Source organism: Lolium rigidum, chromosome 2 (genome assembly GCF_022539505.1).
Source record: "Lolium rigidum isolate FL_2022 chromosome 2, APGP_CSIRO_Lrig_0.1, whole genome shotgun sequence".
In the NCBI taxonomy this organism is placed as follows: domain Eukaryota; kingdom Viridiplantae; phylum Streptophyta; class Magnoliopsida; order Poales; family Poaceae; genus Lolium; species Lolium rigidum.
Genome location: NC_061509.1, coordinates 140,962,895 through 140,977,928, shown reverse-complemented (window position 1 = coordinate 140,977,928; position 15,034 = coordinate 140,962,895). Strand labels below are relative to the sequence as shown.

General features: G+C 41.9%; 1 pseudogene; it reads right to left on the bottom strand.

Annotated features, from left to right (window-relative positions):
- Positions 1-5,571: 5,571 nt before the first annotated feature.
- Positions 5,572-14,160, bottom strand: LOC124690176 (annotated as a pseudogene).
- Positions 14,161-15,034: the final 874 nt, after the last annotated feature.

Below are 15,034 nucleotides of genomic sequence, written 5' to 3'. Positions count from 1 at the left end.
ATTGAACCATTTACATACGATACCGATTCCCTTTGTCTCGCGATATTTTACTTGTCCGAGGTTTGATCATCGGTATCTCCATACCTTGTTCAACCTCGGCTCCGACAAGTACTCTTTACTCGTACCGTGGCATATCATCTCTTGTGAACTATTCACATGCTTGCAAGCTAATCAGACGACATTCCACCGAGAGGGCCCAGAGTATATCTATCCGTCATCGGGATGGACAAATCCCACTCTTGATCCATATGCCTCAACTCATACTTTCCGAATACTTAATCCCACCTTTATAACCACCCATTTACGCAGTGGTGTTTGATGTAATAAAGTACCCTTCCGGTATAAGTGATTTACATGATCTCATGGTCGAAGGACTAGGTAACTATGTATCGAAAGCTTATAGCAAACTGAACTTAATGACGTGATCTTATGCTACGCTTATTTGGGTGTGTGTCCATTATATCATTCATCTAATGGCATAACCTTGTTATTAATAACATCCAATGTTCATGATCACGAAACCATGATCATCTATTAATCAACAAGCTAGTTATACAAGAGGCTTACTAGGGACTCCTTGTTGTTTACATAACACACATGTATCAATGTTTCGGTTAATACAATTATAGCATGGTATGCAAACATTTATCATAAACACAAAGATATATAATAACCACTTTATTATTGCCTCTTGGGCATATCTCCAACAATCCGGACGAGCTAGAACAGGACAACAACGACACCAAAACATGAAGGAAGAGCAGCGTTGTGGCCTCCTCCACGAGAAACAGAGCTTCGCCGGGGTAGACAACTATGGAGATTTTGCCGGTGCCAATTGCCGCAAGAAACTCGACATCACATGAAGAAAAGAGTAGCAACGACGGTCCGCTGCATAGAGGAGCTGGGGTGGTGTTGGTGGCCATGGAGGGTGGTTCATTAGGTACACTGGCGAACAGAGGAGCAACGCAGGTCACCGTCAATGACCGGTGTAGCTAGGTTGAATAGCTCACCAATGGCATGCACGCAGATGCAACAGGTAGCGGTACGCGGGAAAGCGCGCAAGAGGAGATAAGAAAGATGTGGGGGATGAGTGAGATATTGAGCCGTGTCGTTTTAACCGGCTATAGTTGAAAAATGGAGTTTTCCTACTAACATTAGTTTGAGGATTTTTTATAACTTGCATGTTTTTCAAATGGTATTTTAAATTGTCAAAACGATATGCATTATGGTAAGATAAGAACTTCTAGATCGAGATCACTGAGCTGGATAGACCCATTTTGAGACTGTGATGTTTGTTACTCCCTCTCTTCCATAATGTAAGATGTTTTAGAAAATTATTCTAGTTTTCCAAAACGTCTTATATTATGAAACAAAGTGATATTTGTTAGTCCCAAGTGGGTGGAATCCAGTGAGATCAGATTTCATGACTATGATTTCTCTAACTATGATTTCTTTAACTATGTCGAGTTTATAATGCTGAATAATTTTATGGTGTCATTGTACTTTCGAGGTATGTCATCATTCGGTTTCACGACTATGATTTCTCTAATTAATACTACCATAGCAATGAATTATACATTCTAAGAATATGGCTAGTTCCTCCGTGTGTTACACATACAAACACAACATGAATGGATTAGTAACACAAATTTTGTAGATGGATTTGTGTACTAGACTTTTGAGCCAACCTCTTGAATCGAGAAGCTATGATGCATTCTTATTTTTCTTTTATATATTACACAAATAACCTAATCCACATCCATACAGATACACCACCAACAATACTTATATATACCCATCCAAAATGGCTAGTGAGAATACACGAAACACATAGAAGCGCATTATAGATTAACGCTCGTGTGACACCCACACTCAGAGCCCGACGATGGTGTCCTCATCTACCGTCCCAACTTCCGTCTCCTCCAATACAAGGAAGAGCATTGAAATACGAATAATTTGCACCAAACTACTTCTATATTTCAGTGGAATTTATTTTAGCATATTGAGTTCTAACAAAAAAAAAAATTATTTGAATAGCTAACCACATAACAAAGTTAAATAAGTATTAGCTGTAGTGATATATGTTATATAATTTTATAAATATTTCTGAAAAAACATTTGCATTGTGCTAAATATAAACAAATTTTGCTACATTTTTCATAACTTAATGTTGACAACTATATAAACAATTTATGTATACAGATTGTGGTGGAGATATCAAAAGTATCTTAATAGCGGTTTCTAGTGTATGATCAGATAAATAATGTTGAAATATATAAGTGCATTGTCTAGTTCTTTCCATTATTTTAAACTTTTGCTTGTGTTGACTAGTGCATGAAGCTTGACATTTCATCAAATCCTAGAGTCTCGAGTTTGAGTCCTAACTTGCGTAGTTTATCCTAAAATTGTTGGTCCACGCTCTACCAGTGGAGGGTGTGCTTTACATCCGTTCGAATTTGCAACTTCAAATTCAATGTACTTTGTGGAGCAATGCTACACTCTTACGGGCATTGTTTCAAACTAGATATTGCGAACTGGCAACGACACACCAAAACACAAGCACGCTGAATCAGTCCCAAAGCAATGCTATGCCAGCTGAAAAAGAAAACATTACCAACAATCACTTCATCCTTTAAACAAGAGGAGCACCTATCTCCCAAACGGGGTCCAGTTCATTAGAGAAGGACGGCCTGCCAAAAGACAACTAGCGAGTGACTAAAGACGCGACCTAGCCATTGCCATGCCATCTGAGTGCATGCATCGCTAGTGCTTTTCTTCTTGGATAATGGGATCATGATTCATGTGATTAAAGCTATATATGCGCGGACCGTACAAACGTGTAGATTATTGGCTTTCAGTAAAGCCGAGCTAAAAAGCCTCAGTTCTAAAGAAAACATACGATGTTGCATGCATGGTATCATATCCACCAAGATTTATTCCAAGCGACCGATCAGCTTGGCCTTTGGATAGTACATTGTTTCTGGCCGTGATTCCGCTTGACAGGCACACCGCAGGATCTCATACATGATTGCCGCAAAAAGAACTTTGCACAGGCGTAAAAGCGCAGACCTGCAGACGTGGTTTCTCTTCAAACACAAACAATGCCCGCCACATAGCGCGGCCTGGCATTTTGGCTTACCAGATTTCCAATATACTGAAAACATGAGCACTGACAGGGTTCAGCACATAATGGATTAATTGTATCTATATATCATGCTACTGAGGACCGGAGGTTGCCACTGCGGCGAGCATGTAACCAGTCATCATTTCTTGAAAGGTTGAAGGATGCAGGAAGGCCGATCAAGTGAAATGACACTCAGCAGTCTCAACGCTGGGACGGTGTCGTCCTTCAGCCATGGATAAAATCGAAGCATGTGCAAAAGGAACTGTCAGAAAAGGTGCTAATGAGTGCAACTTTGGACAGAAGGTTATTCCGACTGAAAAAAGGCATGAGCTCCAAACATGACAGTGGGTCGTGGATAAGACCCCTGGTTTCGTGATAAGATAAGATCTGTCTAACTGAATGATATGATATGGTGATTTTGCTCACTATCTTAAATTGCAAACCATCATGTGAACAAGTGAATGTCCCTGGTGAAAGAAAGGTGTGTGTGTGCTTGAGGAGTATGTTGCGTCAACAGTGCACTCTGAATGGTTCATCAGAGTAGGGTATCGTCCTTGTACAGAAATATCTGAATAGGGTATTGGCCATTAGCAATTAGGCCTCATTGTCATAGCATGATAGCAGTATAGGGGGAGGCGGTGCTGACTCAGTCCCAATTTTCTGACTTGATTTGAACACGACCAAAACTCCATATCCAGTAGTCTATAGTGTCTGCTAGACGGAAAAAATGAAGATTGCAGTTAACCACTTGAGCATTTTGTATACCGAATTATATTACAAATCTAGAACTTTAATGCAATGAATTTATATTATTATTTACAACAAAAATGTGTTTCCATGGAAAATAGATTAATTAAATTTGAGAATAGAATGGGAAAAGATCAGGATATTTCAGAATTTTTTTAAACCCACCAATGTTTTCAGAAAAAACTGCAGAAGTTACGATTTTTAAAAACCTCAATCGTTATTTAGACCTATTTTTTCAGTTTTTATACAATTATAACATTTACTTATTTGGGTTGTAGATAATCTTACATTCATCAGCAACGGTTTCAAGATTTTTTTTATCCTGTACAACATTTTATACAATCAAATTCATCTTCAAGGCTCTTCCAATATGATTCATATTTATAAAGTTAATGAAATTTCTTGGCTGTTTGATTCTTGGCAAGGGGAAGAACAAATGACTCTAATAAGTACAGTCAAATAAAAGTAAAGCTTAGTAAAAAGTAAAACCAGAATGTTACTATGACATTTAAGGTTATCATCTCGTTCTTCATGCATTAAAATACTACAAAGAGAGCAAAGTGCTTGGTACAATTTCTGAGTTCTTTACTTGAAACAAAGATCAAGATAACTTCTCGATTATGTTTGTCTGCTCCATCCAACACACTAGTTAACAATTAACAGTATGAGGAGAAAAGGGGCATCCACTAAAGGTTGAATATGAAAGGCCAAAAGACTATGCAGCAGGCTTCTGGAAATCACCAACAACTGAGATTTAAGTAGTTAGGTACCTTATCTACAAATGTCAAATCATTTCTAGTAGCTTCCATCACTTTGGTTGTGCGACAGTCTATCTTCAAATTTTTATCACCCAGGACACAGGTGGGACTTATACCAATCGGTGCAATTAAAAATTCTAGCATAAGTCTGTACAGATGAACCAACAATAAAAATATGAAAACTACAAACAATTATTAAATAAATAAGGAGAACAGAAACGGCTAGCACCTTCATGTTGGTTAATTTTCCAAAGTTCAAATGCATAACATTTCTAAAGGCATCGATTGGCAGGGTCCTTAAGAGATAATCGTGCCATATCTCTCTCCAACAGAAGGCAGAGTTCCTCATCCACCAATTTTCCTGAAAAACGACAAAACTGAATTTGAGTTTCACAGCCAGCACTCTACTGGACAGCGTCTAACAAGTAATTTAAACTAGTTATTTTTTCAATACTGTTAAATATACTATATCTCCACTTCCTATAAGATCGGTCTTTTAGGATAGTTGGTTGGTAGGAATATCTAACATGGTATCAGAGCGTCCAGTCTGGGTTCAAGTCTCATCCTCGCACAATTAATCCCCAATTTATTCACGCCCACACCGGGCGTAAGGGGAGGTGTTATCCATATCGGACGTGAAGGGGGGTTTTAAGTATATTGTATCTCCACTTCCTATGAGATTGGTCTTTTGGGAAAGTTGGTTAGTAGGAATATCTAACAAATACTATCCTAAAATGAGCCCCCAAGTCCTACCTGTAACATGTACTAACAATTTTTACCACTAGAGGCTAGCTAAGGTAAGTGGCAAACTCATAAGTAAACTAAAAATCCTTATATTCTGATGTTGATAAACGCAGAAGGTACGACAATGTAAACTAACCTTTCAATTTTTTTTTCCAATTCCCAACAACAATTTATCAGGAGTTGACATGTTTGGCGGTATCACAATGTCTGCATCCGTACAACATCTCACTGGTTTAAAAATGAAAGACTGCATAAGGAAACTAGGTATTATTAAACATATCATCCATACATCATTGATCGTATAACATATTTTATTAACAAAAACCTCCAACTTAAATTCCAAGGTTGCATGACACCTGCAATTATGTGGAACCCTCCATGAGAATGTCCCAAACTTATTTAAGCTTCGTGGCATAGACATATAATCCCTCCAATCTTCCATGATGATTCTTAAACCATTAAGTTTGCTTTGCAATCCAATGCAACAGTTTGCATGCATAGTGCAAACCTCATTCAAATCTCCACTTGGCTCGCAGATACCACCAAAGTATGTAGTACACTTAATTGTCAATCCAATATCCGTAATGTAAGGATCATGCTTTATAAAATTAAGTACGCCCTGGTCATGATAACCAGGATATCTCAGTCAGGAATAATACCAAAACTTGTAGAACTCTATGCTTTGATTGTTTGACTTCACATAGTTGAATCCTGCATTAGCTATGTTTCTTAAGTCAATTGCATTGCCTACGTACATAGTGATCACATGCAATCTGAAAATCTCCATCAGGCTAAAAATGTGGGAATGGATTGCGAAACCACATGATATCTGCATCCTGAAGTACATATAAAAGAGATAAATCAAGTTTACCCTAAGTGACTTGACTTGTTCATGTTTGGTATTATTCAGGAAAAGGGTACATATTATTGTATTGGTGTCAAGCTTGATGCAGCAGAATAGGAAGTAACATATCATGGATATTTACCGAGAAAATGAAGCTGTAACCTTTTTCAAGAACCAGGCGCAAGAAATCCAGCCTTTTCCACATCATCTCCAGATATCCAGCTGTCAGAAACATCTTTTCTTGGGAGAAGTCCACATCATCGGTTACAAGAGCAAAACAGTATGGATGGATCTCAGTACATCAATTATATGCTTTCCCATCAAAGGATATTATCACAAGGTGTATCAGTAGTGAACTTGTCCCAATACCACGATGAAACTGTCAGTGAAAAGATCTACAACCGAGCCAGGAGTAGCCCATGCAGCATTAATTGTTTTCAGTATAATAGTTTTTTTTTCGAAATGGGGGGATCCCCTGCCTCCAGTATAATAGTTTTACTGTCCATAGAAGCCTCTTGTAGAACTTGCCCCAGTTGGGGATAATCACAGTCCTACAAGGATGATTATAGTCATTAAAAACATTAATTAGAACGAATCTGGAACTATACAAGTGAGATGGAGAAAGTTTTTGACTTCTCACCAAGAAAAGTAGAACAAAACCACTATATAAAGCACAAAGATAAGAATTTGACATATCGCCATGTGGATTGTGGAATATATATCTAGGTGAGCTTACAATATTCACAACACCATAAAAAACGCATTAGCAAGAGCATTAAGCGTATTCACCCACTTCTTAAGGTCTGAAGATTTTAACAACCCAAATCATGGATTCGTGAATCATGACCATGTGTTGCCCATCAAATTAAACTAAATGGCCTCAAAGCGAAATCCCTATAAGAACATCCTATTGTTGGATTTTATGGGCAAAGGCCCATTTGATCTATCAAATCCTGAAGAATCTCAAATGCCCATTTGCAAATTGCATGGCATGTACAAGGAGTTCAATGCCATATTGCTAGTAGGGAGGGAGTTAAACCTCTTTACAAGGGCTGCTCTTCTACCATCCATAAGGTGATTGAGAAGATAAGTGGTTCAAGCATTTTGTGTATCAAGATATAGTTAGACTGTGGTTTGGTGGAAGATTAAATTTTTTGCTTCGTGCACCAGCTCTGAGCCTACGTGTCAATAAGCATATGCATGCTTGACAGTTCTTTGTTTCCCAAAGACTTCTTCCACACCATGGCAGTCCAGTTTTGTGCCTCTCACAACAGATAGAAAAATCTCTCCGGAACTTGCTCTATGTCTCTCTCGTTAATGCCAAGTCCCTTTTGTTGTGTTGCTTCCAGGCTATCACATCCTCGCGACCGCGTGCACAACCGTCCGGGAGAGCAGGCCTCCAGAACCTCATCCTTAGATCCTCATCCTTAGATCCTGCACCGAAAGGGGTGATGAGATCGACTACTCGCATCTGTTTGGCTACATCTGTGCCGACATATTGACTACTTCAATGTTCAAAAAATATCATATTCGTGAAGCAGAAACATAATGTACTCCCATTAATGTGGAATAGGCGGACCTTAAATTAGTCAATTCGATTCAGCATTGTCAATTTATCCAGAACTTCTCTCTTTTCCTCGGTGAAACAAGAATCCATTTTGTTCAAACAAAAGCGTTTAGTTTAGCCTTTGTTTGCTCTGTGCTGCATCTTCCTTAAAGATGCATTGCATCCAATCTCCAATGGAATCCCGACTCCCTTCTTTTTTTATTTCCATTCTATTTAGATATGATATGGTGTAGATCTAATTCTTATATAAGACTCCTGATCCGGTGCACGACTACGTCTCCTTCGCCACCATGATCCGCTAAATATGTCTAGTGTGGAGCAAATAAAGTAGCTAACCTGATTTATTCTATGTTGTGGTGGCTAGGGTAGGAACCCTGAACAAAGCCCCTATATAGCCCCTTAAGGTAACTCTCTAACAGGGCCACATGGGCTAGGAAGGTAAGGTACAGAACAGCTCAATAACGCTTCAACACTCCCCCTCAAGAGGGGTGATAGATATTTATCATTCTCATCTTGTCACATGCCGGGTTGCATTCTCTGGTTCCCAAACCTTTAGTTAAACAATCTGCAATTTGTTGCCCTGAACTCTCATGCTCTATCTTGATGATCCTAGCATCAAGTTTTTCTTTGATGTATAATCTGTCTATCTCAATATGCTTTGTTCTGTCGTGTTGCACTAGGTTATTTGCTAGGTTAATAGCAGACTTGTTGTCACACCATGCAACTGTTCTTCAATTCACTTAACATATTCCTTACCCACAACATTTCACTCAGCCCTTGAGACATGGCCATGTACTATGCTTCAGCTTCAACCGTTGATTTTGAAACCACTTGTTGTTTCTTGCTCCTCCATGACACTAAGTTTTCTCCGACGAAAACACAATACCCTGAAGTTGATCTTCGGTCATCTAGGCAACTTGCCCAATCGGCATCACAGTAGCCATCAACATCAAGATGTTCGTTACTCTTGAACCACAAGCCCTTTCTTGGAGTTCCTTTCAAGTATCGCAAGATTCTGGAGACTGCTTCAAGATGTTCACTTCTAGGCTCATGCATATACCTGCTCACTACACTCACTGCAAAGGGAATGTTTGGTCGTGTATGACATAAATACAACAGTCTCCCAACTAGTCTGATATTTTTCTTTATCCACATGATCACCTGATTGTATTGTCACTTTATGGTTTTGATCGATTGGGGTTGAAGCTGCTCGGCAGCCTAGCGTACCAACATCACTAAGAAGGTCCAAAGTATACTTTCTTTGGGACAGAGCTATTCTTTTTGTTGACCTGACCACTTCTAACCAAGAAAGTACTTTAGTCGACCAAGGTCTTTTACTTCAAAGGCCTTACTCAAACACTTCTTTAGTCTTGCTATCTCTCCTTCGTTATCCCAGTAATAATGATATCATCCACATACACCGCAAGAATGGTAATCTTTCCCTTAGAGTGTCTATAAAACATTGTATGGTCACCGCTGCATTGTCCGTATCCCATGTCACAAACTGCACGCCTAAATTTGTCAAACCAAGCTCTCGGAGACTGTTTTAATCCATAAATAGACCTATGGTTTCAGGTGAAGAGAAGCCAAGTGGAATTTCCATGTAAACTTCTTCATGTAGATCTCCATGTAGGAAAGGGTTCTTAACATCAAGTTGGTGTAACGGCCACCCACGATATCAAAATCCTTACTGTGTTCATCTTCGCCATTGGTGCAAAGGTCTCATCATAATCGATGCCATAGGTCTGGGTGTACCCTCTTGCCACAAGTCTTGCCTTGTATCTTTCAATCTTTCCTTGTGCATTTTGTTTCACAGCGTAAACCCACTTACAACTGACAACCTTTTTTTCCTGTTGGAAGAGATACTAACTCCCAAGTTTCATTTTTTTCTCAATGCTCGTAGCTCTTCCAACATGGCCGCTCGCCATGGCCTGTTGGAATAGATATAGGGAATCAACAAATGCTTTGTAGCAAGGAGAGAAGGCTTCGTATGACACAAAGTTGTCTATATCACATTCATCATGCCTTTTCTGTAGTCTCTCAATACAAGCCCGAGTTCCTTTCCTCAAAGCAATTGGTAGGTCCATTTGTCCCCCTCCCATTGTTGTCGAGTCTCCATCAACTTGGCTTTCACTGGAGGAGATGGTCTCAAAATTGTCCTGATGTTCAACTTGTAACTCTTGTTGCTCCCCCTGAACATGTTGCGCACACACTTGCCTCCTACCATAAATTTGAAGATTTTGTTCCTCATTCAGCCTTCTCCATCTCTGCGGTAAATTCTGGTCATCTCCATCCTGTCTAACTGGAATGAGACCCACTATTGGTTGAAGTTGTGGTTCTGAGATTGTCTCCCTGTATCTGTTCACTCTCCCCCTATTGACCAGTTCCATGAGCCGAAAAATGGTCAAGATCTTCGAATAATATGCTCAGATCAGTCTTATCTCCATAAAATAGTTTGGATTCCTGAAAAGTGACATCCATGCTCACAAATGTCCTTCGTTCGGAAGGACTCCAACACTTGTAAGTTGTAACCTCTTTGTCTAGACGAATACCCAAGAAAAATACATTTCGGAGCTCGAGGATCCAGTTTGCTCAGTGATGGCTTGTGATCTCTAACAAAGCATGTGCATCCAAATAATTTTGGAGGAACAACAAAAGTATTATCCTTTAGAATTAGTTCACATGGTGACTTCATACCTGTCACCCTCAATGGCGTACGGTTGATCAAATAGGTTGCTGTCAAGACAGCTTTGCTCCATAGGAATTTAAGCACATTCATGGTGAACATTAAGGCCTGAGCAACCTCCAATATGTGACGATTTTTCCTTTCAGCCGACATGATGTTTGATGCAAGATTCGATGTTTGATGCAAGATTCCTTGCTCAGACATGAAAGCACCAAATATTTTGTTAACATATTTTGTACCTTTGCCGGTGCGAATAGCTTGTATTTATACATTGAACTGATTCTTCACAAGAGCATGGATTTTTTTGAAACACTGGAACACTTCATCCTTGTGTCGCTTGAGATACATCCAAGTCATCCGTGAGTAACAATCAATAAAGGTTACAAAATACTTTGCACCACTTATAGTCCATACATCAGAATGAACCAACACAAAAGGAGATATACTTCTGATCCTCTTACTCACATAGGAGGTTCTAGTGTGTTTGGCATACTCACAAGCATCACAGTTGAGCTTGATTCTGTCAATACCACTCATTACATCAGAAAAAATTTGATATATTTTATCAAAAGATACATGTCCCATTCGACACTGATGAATTAGAGCTCTAGTTTCCTTGTCTTTAGTGACAACCACTAGTCCTTGATTCGCATCCTTGCCAAGCACGCTGCGCTCCATGTACCACAATCCTCTATGCTGGTCCCAGTCCCAAGCTTCCTGCTCGTCCCTCTCCTGTATCGAGCACATATATTTGTTAATGATAACTTCACAGTCAATTTGATCAACCAGCGCACTGAGAGACACTAATTCACAAAAAAGGTAGGCACATACAACATTGATGGTAGTTCAATAACAGGTGTCCCAACTCCTCTAATAGGTTGTGATGTGCCATCTCCTGTATGTATAGTCTCCTGATATGTGGGGGGATATCGAATATAGGATTCAAATTCTTTCAGTTTGGATGCCCCTGAGTCTAAAACCCATCCTCTATTAATTGAATGTGCTGCTACTGATGCATTCTCTGTGTTACCTTTATTTGTGTCGACAAAGTTGGCGAAATTGCCAAAGCTTGAAGTAGTAGCTTCTGGTCCCTCTCTAGGCTCTCCGGTTAGTGGTTGTTTGCCTTCACTTGGTGCAGCCATATTTGCCCTCTGAGCACCTTCTCCATGCCGAGGACCAGTAACCCAGCCACAACCATCTTTGTTGGTGTTGCCACCCCAACCACGACCACCTCGCTGGTTGTAACCACCTTTGTATCCTCTTCCTCTTCCCCTGATTGATGCAGTACAAAATCTGCTTATGTGCCCTGGTTCACCATAGGTAAAGCAGTCTCTTGTTTCTTTCTTTGTGGTCATTGCAAAGGCGGACTGCATTGGCTGTTCGCTGCCTCCAGCAGATTTCAGACGAAACTCCTCTTGTGACATGGCGACAATAGCTTCGTCAAGAGAAGGAAGCTTGGGTTGGTGCAGTAAGGCAGCACGTCAGTAACCACACAATCTGAATGAGGGATCTCAAGAGGATCACAATGATCCAAATCAGCCCAGAGACGCTGCAAGTCAGCCACATATGCCATCGTGCGCTTCTCACCTTGACGCAAATCATGCACTGCGTCCTCAATCTCCGCCTTTAGCATCAGATTACCCTTACCAGAGTACATTTTTGACAAAGTACTCCATACCTCTGAGGCATTTGGAAGACCCTCGGCTGAAGCAGCAATAGAAGGGGTCAAAGAGTTGAGCAGCCAGGCAAAGATCAACGAGTCTTTCACACTCCATTTCTTCCAATCTGCACTCTCCTTATCCTCCGGTTTAGTAGCGCTTCCCTGAACGTGCCCAACATGCCCTTTGTCCTCAGAATGAGCATGCTCACCTCGAGCAACTCAGGTAGTTGCTTATCCCTTCTAGCTTCACTTCATTGGGCATGAGCTCCATCACCACCTCTGCCTATGGAACACGAGCAACACCCCCATCAGTGGAAGTGCTCTCTGCATTCTTGGCCACGAGAAGTTGTGCGAGCTTCTCAAGAGCTGTTGTGAGCTCGTCCCCCATCTTGCACAGCACCTGCAGTCACTCCTCCACGAAACTTCCTCTCCTTCCCACTTGCAGCACCACCAGTGCTGCCTCCCCCCCAGCTCAGGCCACTCCTTAGGCCGCTGCTCTGCTGCTGGCACCGCCATAGCCACCTCCATCGTCCCTTGCTCTGATACCATGTGGAGCAAAGAAAGTAGCTAACCCGATCTATTCTATGTTGTGGCGGCTAGGGTAGGAACCCTGAACAAAGCCCCTTATATAGCCCCTTAAGGTAACTCTCTAATTGGGCCACATGGGCCACGAAGGTAAGGTACAGAACAGCCCAATAACTCTTCAACATCTAGTTTGTCATATATGATAAGATTTACTAGTGCATTTGTGTTGTTTCTTTTGTTAATTAAACTCATCCGAAAATTGCTTAAAATTCCAACAGCTATCGTGTATAGAACGATGCACTTGCTTGATCTTAAAAGGATGAATGAACAAAATTAGCACAAGTTTCAGGAATAATAAAAAGGGAAAACAAATGATTCCCTCCAAACGGGATAGTTTAGGGGGTTAAACAGACTCATCTTTGCATTTAAGGATGGCTATGCGGCTAAGAAATATCACCCCTGTTCCGAAATGTAAGCCTTCGCGGAATGGAGGTAGTATGATATATCAGCAACCAAACAAGCTTGGAGGGAATCGGCATGACCATATACCAGTGGTGCTGCAGCAGGAGAGGCCTGGGTACCTTTCTACCAGCATTGCTTTGCTACTTGCAAAATTGATTCAGCGTGCGAAGTACAACATGGAATAATCGTGCAATGTGAACTTCCTTTGTCGGCTTTCATTAGTTAACATGGAATACTTTGGCAATTTAACAAGATCTATTACATTTAGTGTTTTTTGCATGTAATTTAACAAGAAACGATCTCTGCATGACGGCCTCATACTTTTGGATAACCATGATGCAAACAAAGAAGATTGTAAAGCAGGCGGCAAGGTTTTCTTTTATTTTTGTGAGGAGTATTGTGTAACGGGACATGTAAGAGGATTAAACTAAAGTTTGGGTGAAACCCAATATAATTCAAATGGTATACAATGATACAGCCAGAATCCGGGTACACTCCAAACCATAGATGCCCGAATAAATTTTAGATCGGGTTGCAACGACACGGGCCCTTAATTAGCTAGTACTAGAAACTTAGGCACAAGCTTCGGGAGTAATAACAAATGAAGTTTAACAGCATGCTAATATTCTAACTGTCCAAGACAAGTGATTTCAGTACCCAGGTCGCCAGAATTCATAAGTAAGACACTGTGAGACGAGAAATTGGCAAGAGTAGAAGTGGGGCGAGGAGTGGAAGCTCACCGGGTCGTCGGCGGAGATGGGGTCGAGGTCGCCGTACTCCACGGGGACAATAACTGGAGCGCGCGGCGGATCCAAATCCCGCCAGAGCCGTCGATACCGGTCGTTCTGCGCCGGCGGAGGCGCATTCCAGTACGACAGGACAGCTCCGTACAGCACGGCGCAGGGCAGCGCGACGGCCGCTGCGAGGAGAAGCACCGCCGCGGCTCTCCGGAGCGCCCACGCGGTCGGAGGAGGCGACCTCGAGATGACAGCGACGCGGCGGAGGGAGGTGAGGCCCAGGGTTTGGCGCGACGGCCTCGCCATTGCGAGAAGGGCGGCGTCGGCGAGAAATTTTGACAAAACGGACCATCCTCCCCAATTTATGGACAAAAAGGACCCCCTGTGAAACGAATTGGCAAAAAAGACCCCCTCTAGCGTGGCGGCAGCGCCCTCTGCCGACACGTGGCCACATGCCGCCGGAGGGCGTGGCGGCAGGGCATGCCGGCGAAGAGCATGGCGGCACGTTAGCCGGGTCGTCCATCCGTCGCCGTTATGCGGAGCGGGCCATGCCGCCCCAGGGCTGGCGGCAGGATGACGTGGAGGTTGCCTCCACTTCCGGTGGAGGCAGGGCCCGGCGATCGACAACACTAATTACCACGCGACTGACAGTTTGCTTTCCGTGCGACGAGACGTGTGGCTGTCGGAGATTCCCGCTCGATACAGGAAATTGATCAGCGAAAGCGGCCTATATGCGTAAAAATTCTGTGCTGATACAGCAATTAGAGCACCGACAGCTGATACCAATAATTCTGCACTAATTTTTTGGTACTGCTCACACTAATTGAAGGCTATATAAGTCGGTTTCCCCGCATACAAATCGAAGCAGCAGGATCGAGTTTGCCTTCTCCGCGTCTCTGTTTCGTGCGCAAAATATTGGGGTGAGTATGAGTGTGCCTTGCTCGGACCAGGATTTTAGGCCGATGAAGGGGAAGAATGCAAGCTTGCCACCGGGGGTGAGAGCAGAGAGGTGTTGGTGCGGCCGCCTTGCGAAGGTGAAGGAGGTGGTTGATTTTTCTGATAAGTTGGGCATGAAATATTTCATGTGCGCGAGCTATGATCATGATCCACCCAGACAATCAAGTTCATCGTCCTCGAGGCCTGCGGTATGTTCTAACAGCATGATTAAAAAAATTAATTA